The sequence below is a fragment of the Podarcis bocagei genome, assembly GCF_964188305.1.
Source record: "Podarcis bocagei genome assembly, chromosome: 10".
Lineage (NCBI taxonomy): Eukaryota > Metazoa > Chordata > Lepidosauria > Squamata > Lacertidae > Podarcis > Podarcis bocagei.
Window position 1 is genome coordinate 9,895,375 of NC_138135.1, and position 21,511 is coordinate 9,916,885.

General features: G+C 44.9%; 1 protein-coding gene and 1 long non-coding RNA gene across 2 annotated transcripts in view; one reads left to right on the forward strand and one right to left on the reverse strand.

The window, feature by feature from the left end:
• Window positions 1–21,511, forward strand: part of PLXNA4 (plexin A4) — a 623,585-nt gene that overhangs the window by 176,116 nt on the left and 425,958 nt on the right. The window lies entirely within an intron of this gene.
• On the reverse strand, window positions 560–6,628 carry LOC308595910. The gene is made up of 4 exons (XR_014012207.1): window positions 6,412–6,628; window positions 5,932–5,955; window positions 2,835–2,873; window positions 560–572 (listed from the first exon to the last, which is right to left on the reverse strand). It is a non-coding gene; the product is annotated as an uncharacterized lncRNA (long non-coding RNA).

The following is a 21,511-nucleotide window of genomic DNA, read 5'->3' on the forward strand; positions in this document are numbered from 1 at the left end:
CTTCTCTTCTCAGGAGGTGGCCAAAGTCTTGGAGCCTCTGCTTCAGGATCTGTCCTTCCAGTGAGCACTCAGGGCTGATTTCCTTCAGAATGGATAGGTTTGATCTTCTTGCAGTCCATGGGACTCTCAAGAGTCTCCTCCAGCACCATAATTCAAAAGCATCAATTCTTTGGCGATCAGCCTTCTATTATTGAATAGGACACCCCTATTTTTATTGGAGAAATATTGGACTCCTGAGTCAAGGAGATAAGTAGCCATACAACCTTTAGAAGACATCTGAAGGCAGCCCTGAATAGGGAAGTTTTTTTAATGTTTAATGTTTTATTATGTTTTTATATATGTTGAAATGATGATAATGTTGATGAAGGAATAGGACATCCCTCTTTTCATCGGAGAAATTTTGGAGGGTATGCTTGCTGTCTGTCTGTCTCTAAGCTCTGCGATTGTCTGCAAGGCATTCCCACATGGTGGGGTTGATGTTGACAGCCTTCATTTGCAGATATCTTTGTACTGCAGGGTTGGTCTGGCAACGGGTCTGGTGCTATATCATAAAACACGAGGGCAGGGTACGTCTAAAAAGAACAAAACACCGTTGGAAACAATACAGATCATTAAAGTGGATGATCAATTTAAGCAGCTGCAAAGGCCTGGCATTAAAAAAGGCCTTCAAGAGACATCTGAAAGTCAACAGCAAGGATGCCTGCCAAATCTCTGCTGGACTAGCGTTCAACAGCATGAGACCAGTGGAACTAAGCTCCCTGCTTTTAGCTGAGGGCAGCTGCACTTTTGTGAAACTAAAGGGGGCAACTAACAGCCCTCCTCCAGATTATCTCAGTGATCAAACTCTAATATGAGGACTCAGGTGGTCCTTAAGGTGCCCTGGGCCCAAGCTTGTACAGGGCTTTGTATATCAACACAAGAAGAGCCTTGAACCTGGACTGGTAGCATGTGTGCAGCTGGAACAGATAGAATCATAGGACCATAGAGCTGGAAGAGACCCCAAGGGTCCTCTAGACCAATGCAGGAATCTCAGCTGTAGCATCCATGACAGATGGCCATCCAGCCTCTGCTTCAAAACCTCCAATGAGGGAGAGTCCACCACCTCCCAAAGGAGTCTTGTTCCACTGTTGAACAGCTCTTACTGTCAGAAAGTTCTTCTGGTGTTTAGTCAGAATCTCCTTTCTTGTAACTTAAAGCCATTGGTTCAGGTCCTGCCCTCCAGAGCAGGAGAAAACAAGCATGCTCCATCTTTCATGTGGCAGCCCTTCAGATATTTGACGATTGCTTTCATATCTCCTCTCAGCCTCCTCTCAGTGTTCCCCGCTTCTTAAATTTAACAATCCATAGATATTAGAAGTGAGGAGCAGCAACATTTGTACCCCACCTTTTTCTGCAAAGAGCTCAAGGTTGCATATCTGGTTTTCCTGCTTCTCGTTTAATCCCCTTCTTCTTCTTCTTCTTCTTCTTCTTCTTCTTCTTCTTCTTCTTCATCTTCTGCGATCACTTCTTCAGCGATTACTGTCTTCCATAAACACGGTCTTAACAATGAGTCTGTAAGTGACTGTGGAGGCCAATTCTGGATCCACACATCCTATCACAGTGGGGACATTGGTTTCCGGGCAGGAGTTGATCACGGTGTGGATTTGCCAAGTGTGCCTTCCTCTTAGCACGTCTCTCCCTTGCGTCCTGAGTTTGAGTGCCTTCAAAGCCCATGACACCTTTGGTAAAGGCTGTTCTCCAACTGGAGCGCTCGCAGGACAGTGTTTCCGAGTTGTCGGTGTTTATACAACATTTTTAAAGATTTGCCTTGAGAGAGTCTTTAAACCTCTTTTGTTGACCACCAGCATTACACTTTCCATTTTTAAGTTTGGAATAGAGTAGTTGCTTTGGAAGACAATCATCAGGCATCCACACAACATGCCCAGTCCAACGAAGTTGATGTTGAAGAGTCATTGCTTCAACACTGGTGATCTTTGCTTCTTCCAGTACACTGATATTAGTTCGCCTGTCTTCCCAAGTGATACGTAATTTTTTTCGGAGACATCGTTGATGGACTCTTTTGAGGAGTTGGAGATGGCGTTTATAAGTGGTCCATGTTTCACAAGCATACAGTAAGGTTGGTAGTACAATAGCTTTGTAAACAAGCATTTTGGTTTCCCTGCAAATGTCCTGGTCTTCAAACACTCTGCACTTCAATTGGCAGAAAGCCGCACTCGCAGAGCTCAGGCGATGCTGGATTTTGGCATCAGTGTTGACCCTTGTGAAAAGATAACTGCCTGGGTAGGAGAAGTGATCAACATTTTGCAATGTTACACCATTGAGTTGGATTGTGGTGCTTCGGAGGGGTTATTTTGTACTTGTTGGTGCAGCACTTTTTTTTGGATGTTGAGTGATAGGCCAAGCTTTTCGTAAGCGTCTGCGATGGTTTGGAGGTCATCCCCACAACAACCTGGTGAGGTAGATTAGACTGAGAGGCAGTAACTGGCCCAAGGTCACCCAGTTATCTTCATGGCCAAGTGGGGATTTGAACCCTGGGCTCCCACATTCTAGTCTGACACTCTAACCACTATGTCATACTTCCTCTCATTATTATTTCAGTATTATCAAGACTATCCTGTATTGGTGAGTTCTGGGGAAAGTGGTGCAACTGAATTAACCTGGTCCTAGGAAAGAAGGGAAAACGGTCTTTCACAGTGTTAATATTAGGATACACTCCAGCTTTCTGGAAACATAAAGGAGGAATAATAGGCTTGGATTAAAAGAGCAGCAGTATTTAGTGCTCAAAGGCAGATACTACATAAACGGAGAGATAAAACTGAAGCAGACATCGATACCTGGATAATTAGTGGACCCAGCAGCCAAGGAAGAAGGAGCTAATAACAATCAAGAGGAGAGAGATAAAGAAATATGAGAAAATGCTGTGCAAATGTATGCAAGATAAAATGGCAGCTATATATTTTTCTCCTCCCTTTCACTTTCTCCCTCCTTCATTCCTTCTTCTCCCTCTTTTTTGTGCTTCCATTTCATGATAGACCTTTGCACACCTGGGTAGCGTACGACGTTGCACACTCATCCCAACATCTTTGCCAATGTCTTTGTGTGCACAGCTGTGTGTGCAACAGCTTCCAAGGGATCTGAAACTCTGAATAGCTGAGGATTTGAAATGGATCTGTGTTGAAGGAGAGCGATCAGGAAAACCAGGGGGATTAAAATGAGGCAAAAATATTTGTGTGGAAAGTAGTTTAAGATTTGTTACTATTATTGTTATTACAATTATTTATTAAATTTGTATACAGCCCTTGTGGATCTCGGGGAAGGTCACAGCATAAAAATACAGGATAAAAATGCAAAAAAGAGAACAAAAAACAATACATTACCCGCCTCCCCCACCCCACACAAACACATTTAAAAGGGTTGTCGATCAGCCCAAGACCTTGTTGAAGAGGAACGCTTTTACCTGGTGCCTAAAGGTGTATAATAAAGGTGCCAGGCGAGGCTCTCTGGGGAGAGCATTCCACAATGAGGAGCCACTGCAGAAAAGGCTCCATTCTTGTGTTGCCACAACTCGACTTCTCATGGAGAAACTGGCCGCTGAATTCTCCATAGTTTGCTGGGATTGTACTAAAAGGGGGAAAGTGGGCATCGCAGCTGTGGTGTGGACTGGGGAGGCTGTCAGGACCTGGGATAATACCTGACTTCCAGACTTCCTGCTCTGAGCCTCCACACTTTCAAAACTTGAGACCTGCAGAAGTGGCTCAGTTTGTTCTCCAGGCAATTTTGCACTCTGCCAAAACACACACGCATGCACCTGTGAGGGTTTGGTTCCAGGGGAATCATAGAATCATAGAGTTGGAAGAGATCACAAGGGCCATCGAGTCCAACCCCCTGCCAAGCAGGAAAAACCATCAGAGCACTCCTGACATATGGTTGTCAAACCTCTGCTTAAAGACCTCCAAAGAAGGAGACTCCACCACACTCCTTGGCAGCAAATTCCACTGTCAAACAGCTCTTACTGTCAGGAAGTTCTTCCTAATGTTTAGGTGGAATCTTCTTTCTTGTAGTTTGGATCCATTGCTCTGTGTCCGCTTCTCTGGAGCAGCAGAAAACAACCTTTCTCTCTCCTCTATATGACATCCTTTTATATATTTGAACATGGCTATCATATCACCCCTTAACCTCCTCTTCTCCAGGCTAAACATGCCCAGCTCCCTTAGCCGTTCCTCATAAGGCATCGTTTCCAGGCCTTTGACCATTTTGGTTGCCCTCCTCTGGACACGTTCCAGTTTGTCAGTGTCCTTCTTGAATTGTGGTGCCCAGAACTGGACACAGTACTCCAGGTGAGGTCTGACCAGAGCAGAATACAGTGGCACTATTACTTCCCTTGATCTAGATGCTATACTCCTATTGGTGAGGCCCAGAATTGCATTGGCTTTTTTAGCTGCCGCGTCACACTGTTGGCTCATGTCAAGTTTGTGGTCAACCAAGACTCCTAGATCCTTTTCACATGTACTGCTCTCAAGCCAGGTGTCCCCCATCTTGTATTTGTGCCTCTCATTTTTTTTTGCCCAAGTGCAATACTTTACATTTCTCCCTGTTAAAGTTCATCTTGTTTGTTTTGGCCCAGTTCTCTAATCTGTCAAGGTCATTTTGAAATGTGATCCTGTCCTCTGGGGTGTTAGCCACCCTTCCCAGTTTGGTGTCATCTGCAAATTTGATCAGGATGCCCTTGAGTCCATCATCCAAGTCGTTGATAAAGATGTTGAATAAGACCGGGCCCAAGACAGAACCCTGTGGCACCCCACTAGTCACTCTTCTCCAGGATGAAGAGGAACCATTGATGAGCACCCTTTGGGTTCGGTCAGTCAGCCAGTTACAAATCCACTGAGTGGTAGCATAGTCAAGACCGCATTTTACCAGCTTCTTTACAAGAATATCATGGGGCACCTTGTCAAATGCCTTGCTGAAATCAAGGTAGGCTACATCCACTGCGTTCCCTTCACCTACCAGGCTGTGGGACCGTGCACAAAGACAGGAACCCTTGGAACTACCCACCACAAGGCTGAGGGCTGCTTACTGGGCTTTGGGAAGGATGCACAAGGTTCTCTGGGAGCTTTCCGGTGCCCTCCCACAACCTTCCCAGAGCCCGGTAAGCGGGGAACAGCTGCTGGGTGTGTGGAAAAGACATGGAAAGCAAGGAACGGCATGTTTCCCTAGCTCTCTGTTTATTTATTTACTCCCTTATCTGCGTAAGGTTGTGATAGCATAAGTAAAGTGAGCGTAAGTGGTGAGCCCACTATAATCCTTCCTTGCTTTCAAAAGACTAAAATTCACCTCTTCTGCCCCTTCCAGTGTTGGAACGCAGGCTTTTCTGAGCTCCATGTAGAATTCTGGCTTGAGATATCATTAAATGTATCCAGAAGAATAATTGGAGATCTGAGCTCTACTTTTCATAACAAAGGCACAAAGGGTATCCGTATACGACTGGAAGCTTTCAGCTTCAAACTCTCTTCCCCTCCAGCTTTTCAAGTGCTGAAGCAGGTTGTATATCTTTGAGCCATTTACAAGCCGGAGGAGGAGATGCAAAGCTCTTTAAAGAAAAGCTGCGCCTGGCTTTGCTGAAATTAAAGGAGCCTGAATGACTCTTTGGCCTTTGTAAGAATCTTTAATAAAGAAAGTGGCACCCGGAATCACATTTCAGCTAGATTGCTGTATGATACCGTCATCACTTCCCCCAAACACTTTTAATTCCAGTTTTTAATTACAGGGCAAGGGGGCCTTCTCTCTGCTCTTCCATCTCGGGGTGAATACAGACAACCCTTTACCAAGTGGTGTCTTGCCCCATCTTTTTTGTCTATAGATTCCCGACCATGTGCAGAACTGTTGAGGAATGTTCCTTGCCGCTGAGCAGAATGATGTGGACCACTGGCTTACCTGTTGAAAGGTGAAGGCTCCTTGCTTTACCAGTATAAAGTGGATAATTGTGGGTTGTTGTTTGTTCATCGTAAAAGAGTAGAAGAAACGTGCATGGATTAGGAAAGTCAGGTTTCATAGACACCCCCCTCCCCATATTTGTTTAATTTATTCAACTTTATTCAACAAAAATATCTGAGGTACAGCAATGGAACATATGGCAGATGTACCATATTTTTTCTGCCTATAAGACACCCCCATGTATAAGATGCCCTCTGTTTTGGGGGACTCCGATTTAAGAAAATGGGTGAAGATGTATCTGTGTATAAGACACCCTCAAATTTTTGACATTATCTTTTAGGGGGAAAACCTAGTCTTATACATGAGAAAATACGGTATATTCTAAGTGAGTTCCTAGAGGAGTCTCAATATTTTCTGGTTGTCCTTTCTATCTATCCTCATATATGACCATCTTCTTCCAAATATTCCAGAACGGCTTACCTATAGTTTCCAGGTCTTCTTCTCATCCTGAAAGTGTGTACTGAGTTACAGCTGGTCAGCTTCAGTTGTAGAACTTCAGAACACCCTCTCAGACTTCCCATCTGCATTGATGCCACGTATAGGAAGAACTTGGGAGTCTTAATGTGTCACGCAGACCCAGATTTGCTTGGATGAATGAGATCCAGCGCTGGTCTGCTGCCAGCTTCCCACTCCTGAAATTAAAGCATTTCCCAAAAGTGCTCAAGACCCTGACTTTGAGGCATCTCCAAGGGCATCAAGGGCACACCACTCCCCTTTCACTTGCTCACACTTGGCATTCCCTGTAGGGATAACACTACGATTATCTCCAGTGCAGCAGTTACGGTTTCTTCGCAGGGTCCAAGCACCATGTGTGTTCAAACACTGTTCTTCAGAGCTACCGTAGATCTTTGCAATCATCCTGTCCTTTCAGACATCCAAGTGACCCATGTTGCTGGCTGCTACCGTTCCCCACAACCCAGGGTCCTCTTGAGGAGACAATGACGATGTGCACTCTTGGAGTGAATGTGGAATTCAGTGCGCACACCCTCTGGACGGGGGTCCTGTGACACTTCAATAAATCGCTCTCCCAATACATCAGTCTTTTCCTACTTATTTGCTCTGGCTGACCTGGGCAGCTTTGAGGTCATCTGGGGTAATTTGAGTGTGGCAGAGTAGCCTCTGGATGACCCAGAAACATCTCTTCCATCATTCTGCAAGAACCTAGCAGCTGGAGCTAAATCATTATTATACATACTGATTTACCTGAGCATATAAAAAACCTCGGTAGGGACGCGGTTGGCGCTGGGGGTTAAACCACAGAGCCTAGGGCTTGCCGATCAGAAGGTCGGCGGTTCGAATCCCCGCAACGGGGTGAGCTCCCATTGCTCAGTCCCTGCTCCTGCCAACCTAGCAGTTTGAAAGCACGTCAAGGTGCAAGTAGATAAATAGGTACCGGTCCGGCGGGAAGGTAAACGGCATTTCCATGCACTGCTCTGGTTCGCCAGAAGCGGCTTAGTCATGCTGGCCACATGACCCGGAAGCTGTACGCTGGCTCCCTCAGCCAGTAAAGAGAGATGAGCGCCGCAACCCCAGTCGGCCACGACTGGACCTAACAGTCAGGGGTCCCTTTACCTTTATAAAACCTCGGTATGTTTTCACAGTGGGCTGTTGGAAGACTTCCTTTAATGCTGCTTTTGAGCTGCCGCCTCTTCCCTGAATTTCCCTGTGTTGAAACTGACAGGAGCCTCCCCCTGCCCATCAGCATTCAGCTGCCGCCCCCGTCACGTCAAAACGCCCAAAATCCTCCTTCAATTATTCATGGCAGTTAATTATTCATTAATATTGCCCTAGCTAATTGCCACGTATTTATTTGTCAACCTGGGCAGGGGGCGTTGGTGCCCCTTTCCCTCCCTGCGTGTGTGTCTGTGACCCCCCCGCCTCTCCCCCCCGCCTTTTCATTTCCCCCAAGATGCAGCCACCCCAGGCAAAAGTGCTTGAGATGAAAAGAAGACACGGCGATCCGTTTCATAAAAAACCCAAGCAGCTGGAGCTGGGCCCCTGCGGCTCTTGCTGCAATTAACATGGAACTAACCCCGCAGCCTCGATGGGGTGAAAGAGCAGGGCAGGTGCAGGCTGTTTAGCTTGTCTACTTAAGTGCACCGACCTCTCCAATCAGGATGGTCAGAGAGAGCTGGTTCTTCGGCATGTTCCCCTCTCCTGGCTCCCATTTGCTAACTGCTCTCAGCCTCCTGGGCAGGGACGTACGAAAGTAAAATAAGAACGCAGAGAAAGAGAGGGAAATATTTTTACTGGGTCAGCTTGAAAGCAAAACGCTACAAGTGAGTTTTGCAGGAACACAAGAGTTCTTCGCTCATCCAGAATGGCACTTCCTAGGAAGCCTCTACTAAAGCCAGGCGTACCTTAGGACGTGGAGTGAGAAGAGGTAATGAATGGAGGAACTTGGTTTTGAGGGGTTTTAATTCAACTCCAGACACTCTGCTTCAGACCTTTCCAAACTTTTCAAGTCGGTGACACACTTTCCGGACATTCATCATCTCGCGACACAGTAATTCAGTTCTGCATCCTTTCGCAACACAGTAATTCAGTTTTGCATCCTTTCGCGACACAGTAATTCAGTTTTGCATCCTTTCGCGACACAGTAATTCAGTTCTGCATCCTTTCGCGAGACAGTAATTCAGTTTTGCATCCTTTCGCGACACAGTAATTCAGTTCTGCATCCTTTCGCGACACAGTAATTCAGTTTTGTATCCTTTCGCGACACAGTAATTCAGTTTTGCATCCTTTCGCGACACAGTAATTCAGTTTTGCATCCTTTCGCGACACAGTAATTCAGTTCTGCATCCTTTCGCGAGACAGTAATTCAGTTTTGCATCCTTTCGCGGCACAGTAATTCAGTTTTGCATCCTTTCGCGACACAGTAATTCAGTTCTGCATCCTTTCGCGACACAGTAATTCAGTTCTGCATCCTTTCGCGACACAGTAATTCAGTTTTGCATCCTTTCGCGACACAGTAATTCAGTTCTGCATCCTTTCGCGACACAGTAATTCAGTTTTGTATCCTTTCGCGACACAGTAATTCAGTTCTGCATCCTTTCGCGGGACAGTAATTCAGTTTTGCATCCTTTCGCGACACAGTAATTCAGCTTTGCATCCTTTTGCGACACAGTAATTCAGTTTTGCATCGTTTCGCAACACAGTAATTCAGTTTGGAGGCTGAACTAACCCTTTCCAGTCCCAGGAAGAGTGCGGGGAGTATTTGTGCGACACACCTACACACTGTGGCCGACACACTAACGTGTCGTGACGCACAGTTTAGAAAGCTCTTTTCTACTTCTTTAAACCATCCTGCTTGTTGCTTTAATACTTGGCTTATGTGACTTAGCTGGTGTAGTGTGCCTGGGAAGATTAGAGTGTGAGCTGCACACTTCTGAGTTAAAATTTCCACACCAGAATGTGAAGTTATAGGAGACTCTGAGCAAACCACTAAGCGCCCCTCCCCCGACTTTTGGATCATGGGGATCAGTGGCGTAGCGTGGGGGGTGCAGGGGGGGCGGCCGCACCGGGCGCAACATCTGGGGGTTAGGGTTACGGGGCGCAAATCCACAGGTTAGGGGGCGCAAATCCACGGGTTAGGGGGCACAAATTACTTGCCTTGCCCCGGGTGCTGACAACCCATGCTACGCCACTGATGGGGATAGTAAGTTAGATAGTGAGAGTCAGTGTGGTGTAGTGGTTAGTGTGTTGGACTAGGGCCTGGGAGACCAGGGTTCGAATCTCCACGTGGCCATGGAGCTCACTAGGTGTCACCTTGGGGCCAATCATTTTCTCTCAGCCTAATCTACCTCACAGGGTTGTTGTGAGGAAGGAGAAAACCCTTGTTCAAAATTCACCGGTGCATTTTGCCACCTGGCTATCGGCCACTGGCAACTGAAGGCATTTTTAATACAGTGGTACCTCAGGTTACATAGACTTCAGGTTACATATGCTTCAGGTTACATACTCCACTAACCCAGAAACAGTACCTCGGGTTAAGAACTTTGCTTCAGGATAAGAACAGAAATCGTGCTCCTGCGGCGCGGCGGCAGCAGGAGGCCCCATTAGCTAAAGTGGTACCTCAGGTTAAGAACAGTTTCAGGTTAAGAACGTACCTCCAGAAAGAATTAAATACTTAACCCAAGGTACCACTGTAATGAAGTTTGGTAAAATAAGATTTTTGACTTGTGTGTCCAGGGTGCTCCTAGGTGGTTGCCACTAAATTTCACCAAAAGGGCAATTCAAGTTAAATTTTGAGGTTCCCCCAAGAACGCGTATGGAATTCTGGGGAAAAGGTAAATGAGTTTCAGTAAATCTAGAGATTATTATTGATGGCTTGCACATCTCCAGTGAGAAAAAGATCGTCTCCCTGTTTTCCTGCATGCAAATTAAACCCTTTAAAGGTATTTTCTAAAGAGAGTTCTGTTGACGAGACAGAAACCATTTCCAAGAAGCCTGGGGCTTAGAGAGCCTGTGTTCTTCTGCATTAATTAATTTATTTAATTTCATAAAATGTATACACCACTCGATTGTAAAAAATAAATAAATACCTCAAAGTGGTTTACAAAAAAAAAAAAAAAGAAAACAAGGAAATCAAGAAAAATTCACAACCATATTTTACCCTCAGTTTCCCCCGTGGGTTTTTCTGTTTTCTGTTTTCTTTGAGATGGGGCAAATAAGGTAGATGCTGCAAGCTCTTTGTAACCTCAAGGTGGGTATTTGCCTTTCCTATAAATTGCAAGGCTTAGCTCATCGACATTTCCAGAATGTTTTATGGATCTTCCAATGGAAAATGACTCTCTTAAGTGCAGGAGATGATTACTTTATTGTCCGGTGCGTGCATTTAACAGAGCTGAATGGCTCTCCCTAGACCTTTGGATTATGAGGGGGCTTATCTAGGATAGAAGGCGCAGGATATTGGATAAATGCAATGGATAAATGGATGCCGACCAGATTTTCATAAGTTCCAGACATTTATTTATTTATTGCTGTTGTGAAACTTTTCTACTCACTCCGACTTACTGCCAGTCAGAGTATATAGGAAAGTAAGCTGTAATTTTGGAAGCCTTGCGTGTTGTAGCATGTGACCTCGGTGTTGTGTTGATAGCATGTCACAATGCAGTAGTTTTCTCAAAAGCCTGTAATTGGTATACATTTACCCAGAAGCCTAATTTGTTTTCTGTCACTTGTAGATCTTCTTTGTAATTGTGGGCTACGTACACATTAGTGGCTTAAAATGATGTGAGGTTGTTCCCTCCTGCTGCATTTCAAATTGTGTTCGCACTTGCTTTACACACGAGACAGCTACAGAGTCCACACGCCCCAGACAGCTATTCAGCTGAGCATGCTCAATGACTGTCTGAAATGTACACACCTCAGCTTGTGTTTTCAAATCGGATGAAAGCTGGTTTGATGGTAAAAACATCAAACAAAAGCATTTCTTCAGGAACAACAGGTTAAATATGTGCCCTCCCTCTTTCCCAACATCAGGGTCTTTTCCAGGGAGTCTTCTCTTCTCATGAGGTGGCCAAAGTATTGCAGCCTCAGTTTCAGGATCTGTCCTTCCAGTGAGCACTCAGGGCTGATTTCCTTCAGAATGGATAGGTTTGATCTTCTTACAGTCCATGGGACTCTCAAGAGTCTCCTCCAGCACCAGAATTCAAAAGCATCCATTCTTCGGCGATCAGCCTTCTTTATGGTCCAGCTCTCACTTCCATACATCACTACTGGGAAAACCATAGCTTTAAGTATACAGACCTTTGTTGGAAAGGTAATGTCTCTGGTACAATGGGATTAGCTGGATCCATTGCCCATTGAAACCCTTTTCATATGCAGAGTGAGCAGAGTTTGTCACATGAGAGCAGGCTTCACTTGTTGCAATCACAAATGCAAAGAGATCCTTGTAGGTCAGAAATATGTTGTAGGAAATGCGTAACTTGGATAGAGTCTGGAGAAGAACAAGTTAGCTATGCTTGCACCCTTGTTCTCTGAGGCTATCTCCAAGGTCACCTCTTGAGGTCCAAGAGATAAGTCTGAGGAGGAGGAAGTTGTTATTGGTTTATCTTTGTTTCCAGTACGTTTCCGAGCACAATTCAAAGTGTTGGTGCTGACCTTTAAAGCCCTAAATGGCCTCGGTCCAGTATACCTGAAAGAGCGTCTCCACCCCCATCATTCTGCCCGGACGCTGAGGTCCAGCGCCGAGGGCCTTCTGGCGGTTCCCTCATTGCGAGAAGCAAAGCTACAGGGAACCAGGCAGAGGGCCTTCTCGGTGGTGGCACCCACCCTGTGGAATGCCCTTCCAGCAGATGTCAAAGCGATAAACAACTACCTGATATTCAGAAGACATCTTAAGGCAGCCCTGTTCAGGGAAGTTTTTAACGTGTGATATTTTACTGTATTTTTGGTTTTTATGGAAGCCGCCCAGAGTGGCTGGGGAGGCCCAGCCAGATGGGCGGGGTATAAATAATAAATTATTATTATTATTATTATTATTATTATTATTATTATTATTATTATTATTATTATTATTATTTGTTCTTGCTTTTATTATGCATTTTGTGTTTGTTATCTTGTATTTTTATGTTGGGAACTACCCTGAGATCTACAGATGGAGGTTGGTATACAAATTTAATCAACAACAACAACAACTCCTATCAGTCTAAAGAACAAAGAGATGGAGAGGAAAGCCAGCACAGAGATAAAGGACAGTCTGGGAATGTGGAGGTCCCTCACTCTATCTGCCTTAACCCCATGCAGACCCCTCTTCTGCTGGCTCAGTTTCACCCAGACATTGCACAAGCGGCCACCCATATTGTGCGTGAAACCAAGTCAGCTCAGAAGTGAGTATCACGACTGCTCCATCAGTCACAAATTGAATCATAGAATCATAGAATAGAATCATAGAATCATAGAGTTGGAAGAGACCACAAGGGCCATCGAGTCCAACCCCCTGCCAAGCAGGAAACATCATCAGAGCACTCCTGACATATGGTTGTCAAGCCTCTGCTTAAAGACCTCCAAAGTAGGAGACTCCACCACACTCCTTGGCAGCAAATTCCACTGTCGAACAGCTCTTACTGTCAGGAAGTTCTTCCTAATGTTTAGGTGGAATCTTCTTTCTTGTAGTTTGGATCCATTGCTCCGTGTCCGCTTCTCTGGAGCAGCAGAAAACAACCTTTCTCCCTCCTCTATATGACATTCTTTTATATATTTGAACATGGCTATCATATCACCCCTTAACCTCCTCTTCTCCAGGCTAAACATGCCCAGCTCCCTTAGCCGTTCCTCATAAGGCATCGTTTCCAGGCCTTTGACCATTTTGGTTGCCCTCCTCTGGACACGTTCCAGTTTGTCAGTGGCCTTCTTGAACTGTGGTGCCCAGAACTGGACTGGTCCATCTCTAGGTGGCCTCATCTTCCTTTATAATGCCTCCCAGAGTTGTCCATGTTCACTTGCCCCTCAAACCCTGGGCCTCTGCTATGCCAATCGTAAGACACCTGCTCAGTTGGACTGATGTGCGGTGCGCCGGCAGGATTGCCCGAGCCTCTTGTTTTCCCTTCGCTGGAGTTCTTCTTCTCCCTCCTTCCCCCACCACTGAAACACAATTTCAAGCCCTCGTTTGCTTCAGAGACAATGGAGCATCTTCTGCTCTTTCATAGCCTGCCCTTCATTCCACAGCAGTTGCAATTTAAAGCAGAGCGTTTGGCAAGAGTGTTTGATCTGCAAAATGCATTTTTATGGTGTTTTCAATTAAACATGTAATGAGGGTGGTTGCGTTTTTCAGTTGTGATGGCAAGGGAGGGGTGTGTTTGAATGACTGAAACGGGCTTGAACAATGCAGCTTGGGTTGCGTTCAGTTCATGCGTAGCTCTGGCAACCAGATCTTGTGCCTTCTTAAAAATTAAAAGTTCAGGATCTATTTGAAGTACGATAGGGCTGTGAAATAACTCTGTCTTGGCTTGCTGCCTTAAATTCCTAATTCTATTCCTGGAGTAACATCAACATTTATTCTTAGATGTCTGTGAGCATCTACAAACCCACTTCCATTGTGACTTATTTTTAACTGCTCTAGTTTTTTCTCCTCTTGCCTTGCCTTAGTAGGAACCTCGTGTGGAAAAAGAATGAAGCATTTTAGTCAAGGGTGAACCTCTTATTCTGCATCCCAGAATCATGCCATAATTTCCTTCTTTTGCTTTGAATGCAGAAGGTCACAGGTTCAATCCCTGCCTTCTCCAAGTTTAGTTTTCCACATTGGCTTTTTAAGTCCTTTTTAAAGTGTATCAGTGCTTTAGTGCAAATTTCTCGTAATGTGTGCATTTTTGCAAAGCAATTTCCCCTAACACATTTTTGAATGTTGTTTTCACCAGTACATGCTTTCGTACTTTATGGTGCATGTGTTTTTGTACACAACACTTGGCTGGAGAAACTGCATTGCAAAATTTGGAGGAGTACAATTTTTTAAAGGCTGCTGTCTTTCAGTTTATGTATTGCTTCAGGAAGTGTGAATCGGGTAGGCTCACATTTTAAGAGCCAATTAAATCCAATTTCTACCCAATCGCTACTTCGGGGTAGACCCAGGTTTCATGTAGTGTGGTGTAGTGGTTAAGAGTGGTAGACTCGTAATCTGGTGAACCGTGTTCGCTTCCCTGCTCCTCCACATGCAGCTGCTGGGTGACCTTGGGCCAGTCACACTTCTCTGAAGTCTCTCAGCCTCACTTGCCTCACAGAGTGTTTGTTGTGGGGGAGGAAGGGAAAGAAGACCGTTAACCGCTTTGAAACTCCTTAGGGTAGTGATAAAGCAGGATATCAAATCCAAACTCCTCCTCCTCCTCTTCCTTCATGTAGTCTATATGCCCCTTCTCCTCCCACCCCTCATTTCCATCAACATTTTGTGGTGCTGTTTGGGTACATCCTGCAACGCTAATCAGAAGCATGAGTTCTCCTACTTAGTGATGCCCATCCAAATATGAGATGATTGACTGTGAGCTCATCAGGTGAGAGTGCCTGTGATGTTGTAAGGGGTGGGGCTCTTTGGACAGATCTCCAGAAGATCCCTGACACTCAGGTGGCTGCTTGGTGTGCAAGGACTTGGAAGCTAGCAGATGGCGGAGGAGTAGATGCTTTATTATGGTGCAATCATGCTGCTTTGCTGTGCATATATCCCATGGCTCAGTTAGTGTATCAGAACACAGCCAGCAGCGTACGACAGAACTGCAGCAATGGTGCAGATTGAACCTTGACACTCAGCCGGTATTAAACCGATTCGCGGATTTGTGGCTGCACAGACACAGCCTTAGGGGCAGATTGGCTTTCACAGAGACCTCCTCCTCCCTTCTCTGTCCAGAAGAGCTCATCTGTTTGTATTTGTTAGCCTAGACATTGTGGGGATGTTTGGACAGATCCTGCGACACGCTAATTAGAAGTTAAAGATCCTCTGTTTTCTTATTCCAGCACGAGACTTGAATGCGAGAGGGGGCCGACTGGGGCGGCAGGGAGAAGCAGGAGGGCTGGGGTTGGGGGAGGAAGGGAGCGGGGAAGCCGTTTTTAATTCGCTGGCTTTTAAAATCTGCACGCCACATTAAAAACCCACTGTGAATCTTTGATCCGGGCCGAGACAATAATTCCAGGGACAAACAGAAACGGGCTAATAACTAACTAACTGGAATCATTTGCAAGAGAGACTGTAAAGGATTAGGATGGAGGGAGCAGACTGGGGTTGCACTGAGATCATGTTTTGGAGGCCGCTTCTTTTTAGTTTTTTATTATTATTATTATCACTATCTTGTGCTCTCATCTGTCTATCTCTGGAGTGCATCTACTTGCCCATTAGCCATTCATCAGCTACTGCCTGAACCCATTTTGTGCAAGGCATATCTGGCAATCATAACTGCTTGTTAGATACAGCAGATAGGAATATAACTCCAACTCAGTGAAAGAGAAAGATATTAGATATGACTGGTCAGATTTTGACCCAGAATCTGTCTTGCAAACTGAATCAAAGAATACTATGTTTGCTAGAGCTACTTGCCTTTAATCAGAGGGAAAGAAAATAAGGAACAGGTTTAGCGGATTAATCAGCAAAGCCTTGTTTTAATTGGTGTTGGCAAGTTTAAATCAGCAGCATGGAGTGTTAAGGATACTATATACTCGTAGCTATAGATACTCCCCTCTTCCTACTCACCCCCCCCCCTCATGGTTTTGGTGAAAGCAGTTTTCCAAAAGAAAATCTAAAAACGTTATTTCCTGCTAACAAGGAGTGGGTGTTTATGTTTATAAAGCAGGAAGTTACAGGTCCTTCAAAATCTCAGAAAGCAACTATACTGAGGTTTAATTCATCAACAGATGAATTGATTAATCTTCTGGACTGAACACATCCCTTGAGGAGAAGTGAAGGCTCAGAGGCCTTGCAGGATGAGGGCTTGGGGTACTTATTGGTGCTGACCTTTAAAGCCCTAAACAACCTCAGTCCAGTATACCTGAAGGAGCGTCTCCACCTCCATCGTTCTACGTCCAGCGCCGAGGGCCTTCTGGTGGTTCCCTCACCGCAAGAAGCCAAGTTACAGGGAACCAGGCATAGGGCCTTCTTGGTGGTGGCACCCACCCTGTGGAACACCCCCCCACCAGATGTCAAAGAGAACAACAACTACCAGACTTTTAGAAGACACCTGAAGGCAGCCCTGTTTAGGGAAGCTTTAAATGTTTAATAGACTATTGTATTTTAATATTCTGTTGGAAGCCGCCCAGAGTGGCTAGGAGGCCCAGTCAGATGGGTGGGGTATAAATTATTTATTTATTTATTTATTTATTTATTTATTTATTTATTTATTTATTTATTTATTTTTATAATATTACTAGCCAAGTAGCCAACTGTTCAGGAGAGAATAATTAAGGGGGGACAGACAGTCATCCAGGGGAAGGGGAAGATCATAGGAAGATGCCTTATGCTGAGTCAAACCATTAATCCATCTAGCTGAGTATTGTCTACACTGACTGACAGCAGCTTTTCAGGGTTTCAGACAGAGAATCTCTCCCTCTCCTAGACTGAACCTTAAACCTTCTGCATGCACAGCCACTGAGCTATAGTCCACCCCACTCCTAATTTCCTGGCATCGTCAACCAATGATTTTGTGTGATACCTGCCCCCACCTCCCACAGTTCTGTCTCAAAATACCAGTTGCTTATTGAAAAGTAACAGCAGTAGACTCAGAACTGACTGAAAGAAAGTGCTTCTTAACACATCACAACATTTATTCAGGCCAGTTTCAAGAAGCATAAGCAGAAAGAGCCACTCCATGAGGTGAGTGAGGCTGAGAGACTTCAGAGAAGTGTGACTGGCCCAAGGTCACCCAGCAGCTGTATGTGGAGGAGCGGGGAAGCGAACCCGGTTCACCAGATTGCAAGTCCACTGCTCTTAACCACTACACCACGCTGGCTCTCAAGACCTGAGCCCTTGCAGGTCCTTTTGGGGATCCACTCTGGACTTATGGGGATTCCATGTGGGTGTTCGAAATTGAAATACTTTATTGTCACTTGTATAACTTGTATACAGTGAGATTACATGAACACCCCCCACTCAGCTCTCTTAGTCTTAATTCCCCTCGTTTACTGACGCACACCCACCAAACCCAAAAGTCAGTTGCCCTGTTCTTATCTTTTCATTCAGTAGCCTAACAGCCCACGGATAGAAGCTGTTCTTTACCCTGTTGATGCGACTAATCATGCTTCTGTATCTTTTGCCTGAGGGCAGGAGATCAGGAAAGTGCCGGCCGGGGTGTGAATCATCCCTGAGAATTTTCCTCACTCTCCTGAGGCAACGTTCTTCCGCTATTTCATCCAGCGGATTTATGGGACAACCCATAATATCTTTTGTTGTATTCACCACCCTCTGTAGGCACTTCCTATCAGTTGATGTCAAACCAGCGTACCACACCGTGATGCAGTATGAATTGGAACCCTCCGATTTGGTGAAAATAAAAAGAGTTTTTGCTTCCCCAGCTGAATAGAATCATAGAATCATAGAATCATAGAATCATAGAATCATAGAATCATAGAATCATAGAATCATAGAGTTGGAAGAGACCACAAGGGCCATCGAGTCCAACCCCCTGCCAAGCAGGAAACACCATCAGAGCACTCCTGACATATGGTTGTCAAGCCTCTGCTTAAAGACCTCCAAAGCAGGAGACTCCACCACACTCCTTGGCAGCAAATTCCACTGTCGAACAGCTCTTACTGTCAGGAAGTTCTTCCTAATGTTTAGGTGGAATCTTCTTTCTTGTAGTTTGGATCCATTGCTCCGTGTCCGCTTCTCTGGAGCAGCAGAAAACAACCTTTCTCCCTCCTCTATGTGACATCCTTTTATATATTTGAACATGGCTATCATATCACCCCAGCAACAGATCAGGGCTACTCTGGTGGTGCAGGGAAACTGGGCTGAATGGAATGGTCAGGGGCAGCTTGCCATCTGACAATTCCTACTGGTGGCTTTGTAAGCTCTTACTGAAGGTGACCGGTTTCTTCGCCTCCTCTCACCCTTCCGCAAAGGCAGATCAGCCTTCTACTGCTAAGCCATCATGAATCCTGTTTGAGAAGGTGTCTGGGGACTTACAGGCAGACTGGTGCAGTGCAGGGAGACACACACACAGAGAACATAATTGCTATGGGTACAGCTGCCCATTTCCCATCTGCTGAGCCCATCCATCTACTGGATACCTGACTATAAACAGCTGTGTCTATTGCGAGTGCCCATTTATCATTACTTTGTTGTATCTATCCATCATCCACCATTTTGGTCTGCGGCTAGTCCAGATACTTTATTTCCCATTTGTCCACCAACGGCCTTATCGCCACAGAACTGATCGTTCCTTCCTAGTAGGTTTTGCATGCCTGCAGAAACGATAAATTCCATGATATGACTACTCAGCAGTGAGCCCTATTGGGTCCAGTGTCTAAGTGTGCAATCTTACAGCAATGTTGCGGCCTAACAGGGCCCTGGGGGGACTGACTCTGAGTCATAATTTGGCAATGTGCAGGATTCCTGCACAGAGATTTCTCGGTAAAGCGGGGAGAAACATTGACTGAAGGAAGGGAGTATGTAAACCTCTGTCATATATCATTGCACATCGGCCTTCAATACTGCAAAATGGTAAATATAGTTTCTTATGGATTTTATTGCTGTGAGTGGTAAAGGTAACGGGAACCCTGACCATTAGGTCCAGTCGTGGCTGACTCTGGGGTTGCGGCGCTCATCTCACTTTACTGGCCGAGGGAGCCGGCGTACAGCTTCCGGGTCATGTGGCCAGAGCAGCGCACGGAAATGCCGTTTACCTTCCCACCGGAGCGGTACCTATTTATCTACTTGCACTTTGACGTGCTTTCGAACTGCTAGGTTGGCAGGAGCTGGGACTGAGCAATGGGAGCTCACCCCGTCATGGGGATTTGAACCGCCGACCTTCTGATCAGCAAGTCCTAGGCTCTGTGGTTTAACCCACAGTGCCACCCGCGTGCCAACTGTGAGTGGTAGATAGGGCCAAATACCTACCACTGGACACCAAATGCTAAAATTCAAGAAATAAGAACTTGACTGTTGGATCAGACCAAAGTCCCACGTCCTTTTCTCACAGTAGCTAAACTGGGAAAGTTGTAAACAGGAGCTGAGTTCCACAGCACTCTCCTCACTGGGTGTCTCAATACTGTCACAGCACTTTCTCAATATTGAGTGTAAAACACAGATACTCATATGCTTTGCATACTCACCCATTTTCTAAATATTCAGAAAGCAGGTGAGCATGCAGAGAATATCAAACACCAAACTCTAGGAAGACTTTTGGGGCATCAAACTTGCAGCCAACTTCTGTGTCAATCTTTGCTCAGTTAAAGAGTATATTTACTGAGTCACGTTTCATAACCAGCTATTCATTAAGGCAGAGTTATGCTAAGGTTCCCATTGGATTTAACCTTCTGAATATTGCATATGCCCCAATACTTAGTGTTAACGCCAAGGCTCAGAAGAATTCAGCCGGCTTCCATAGCCCATGTTTCATTTCTCAGATAAAAGACAGCTTGCACATTGGAATATTCCCTTACCTCTGTCGAGGGAAGGGCAGGAAAGTCGATGCTGGTGATACGTACATAGGCTTCAGAGAGGTAATGGCATGAAATTAAGGAGATGTATTGATGTGCCTTTGTAAAATGAAGAAAACACAGATTCCCAGAAGCCTCTGGGAATCTGTTCCTGGAGAATCTTCTAAGCTTTCATGGATTTCCCCCTTACTGTAATTTTTGCATGAGTGCCTAAAATATTCTTAGCGCTTCAGGGAATATAGTTCCTGGGATCAATGAACATAACACATTCATGCTTATTCATAGACAGTGGGAGAGACATGATCTGTCATCGCAGTTGTCACATGATAGCCTAGTTATTTGATGCTTTTATCCTATGGTGATCACTGCTCCTAACAGTTTCAGACCTCTGTGGGGGAAAGGCTCCCATGTGATGAGATTACCACGTTGCTAACAAGTCAATAGCCATAAGCCTAATGGAGCCTTCCTGAATCGGCCTTGATGAAGAGGGGCACTTTTGTGGGGTTGTATTCAGGGCTGGCCTGAATATTATGTTTTAGAAAAGAAGATTCAAAGAGGGAGGAATTAACTGTAGAGATTTCATCTCTCTCCCCACAGCCCAAAGTAAAGCTCACAGACAATTTGGAGGGTTGGGCAATAATGTACAGGAACTTCTAAGTGTCCGAAACGTGTTTGTGTTTTTTAAAAAAATAAGATTATCAAAATTTCTCAGGGTGGGTAGGTTCCTTACCTCTCCAGAGTTGCTTTAAAATTTCACAAAAAAATGGAAATCCATAATGAATTTGCAGATTGTTTCTAAGTGAAGAGGGAATTTGGAGACAACTATAATTCCTTAATTTAACTAATTGCAGCATTTCTTATTATTGTTTTAGTTTAGTGCATTCTGGTCCCACAACCTGAGGTTTTGGTCTTTCCTTTAGAAATCCAGATGAAACTTCAAGTCCAAATGTGAGATCCAGCAATCCTCTTTTCACATATCCGTTTAAAAATAAAATATCATGGATGATGTCCCCAAGGAAGCTTCTGAAATAGGGATCTTGCAGAATTTTGTCAGAAGCAGAAATGGGAGCATACATTCCCACAAGCTGCATGTTCATCTGAGGTCAGGAACAAAAAATGCTAGTGAATGTGAGCGGTATTTGCCAATGTTACTTAAAGAATTGTGTTATATTCAGCATTATTTTTTTCAATTTTCTTTATGCTGAAATGCACTGAAATGAATGATACAGTTGTATATGTTTTGGCCACGGTGGGTGGCCAAATATTGTAGGTTTTAGTGGAAGCCGAAGTGTAGTAGAGCAGAAACGGCACTGATAATAATAATAATAATAATAATTTATTATTTATACCCCGCCCATCTGGCTGGGTTTCCCCAGCCACTCTGGGCGGCTTCCAAAAGAATATTAAAATACTATGGTACATCAAACATTAAAAGCTTCCCTAA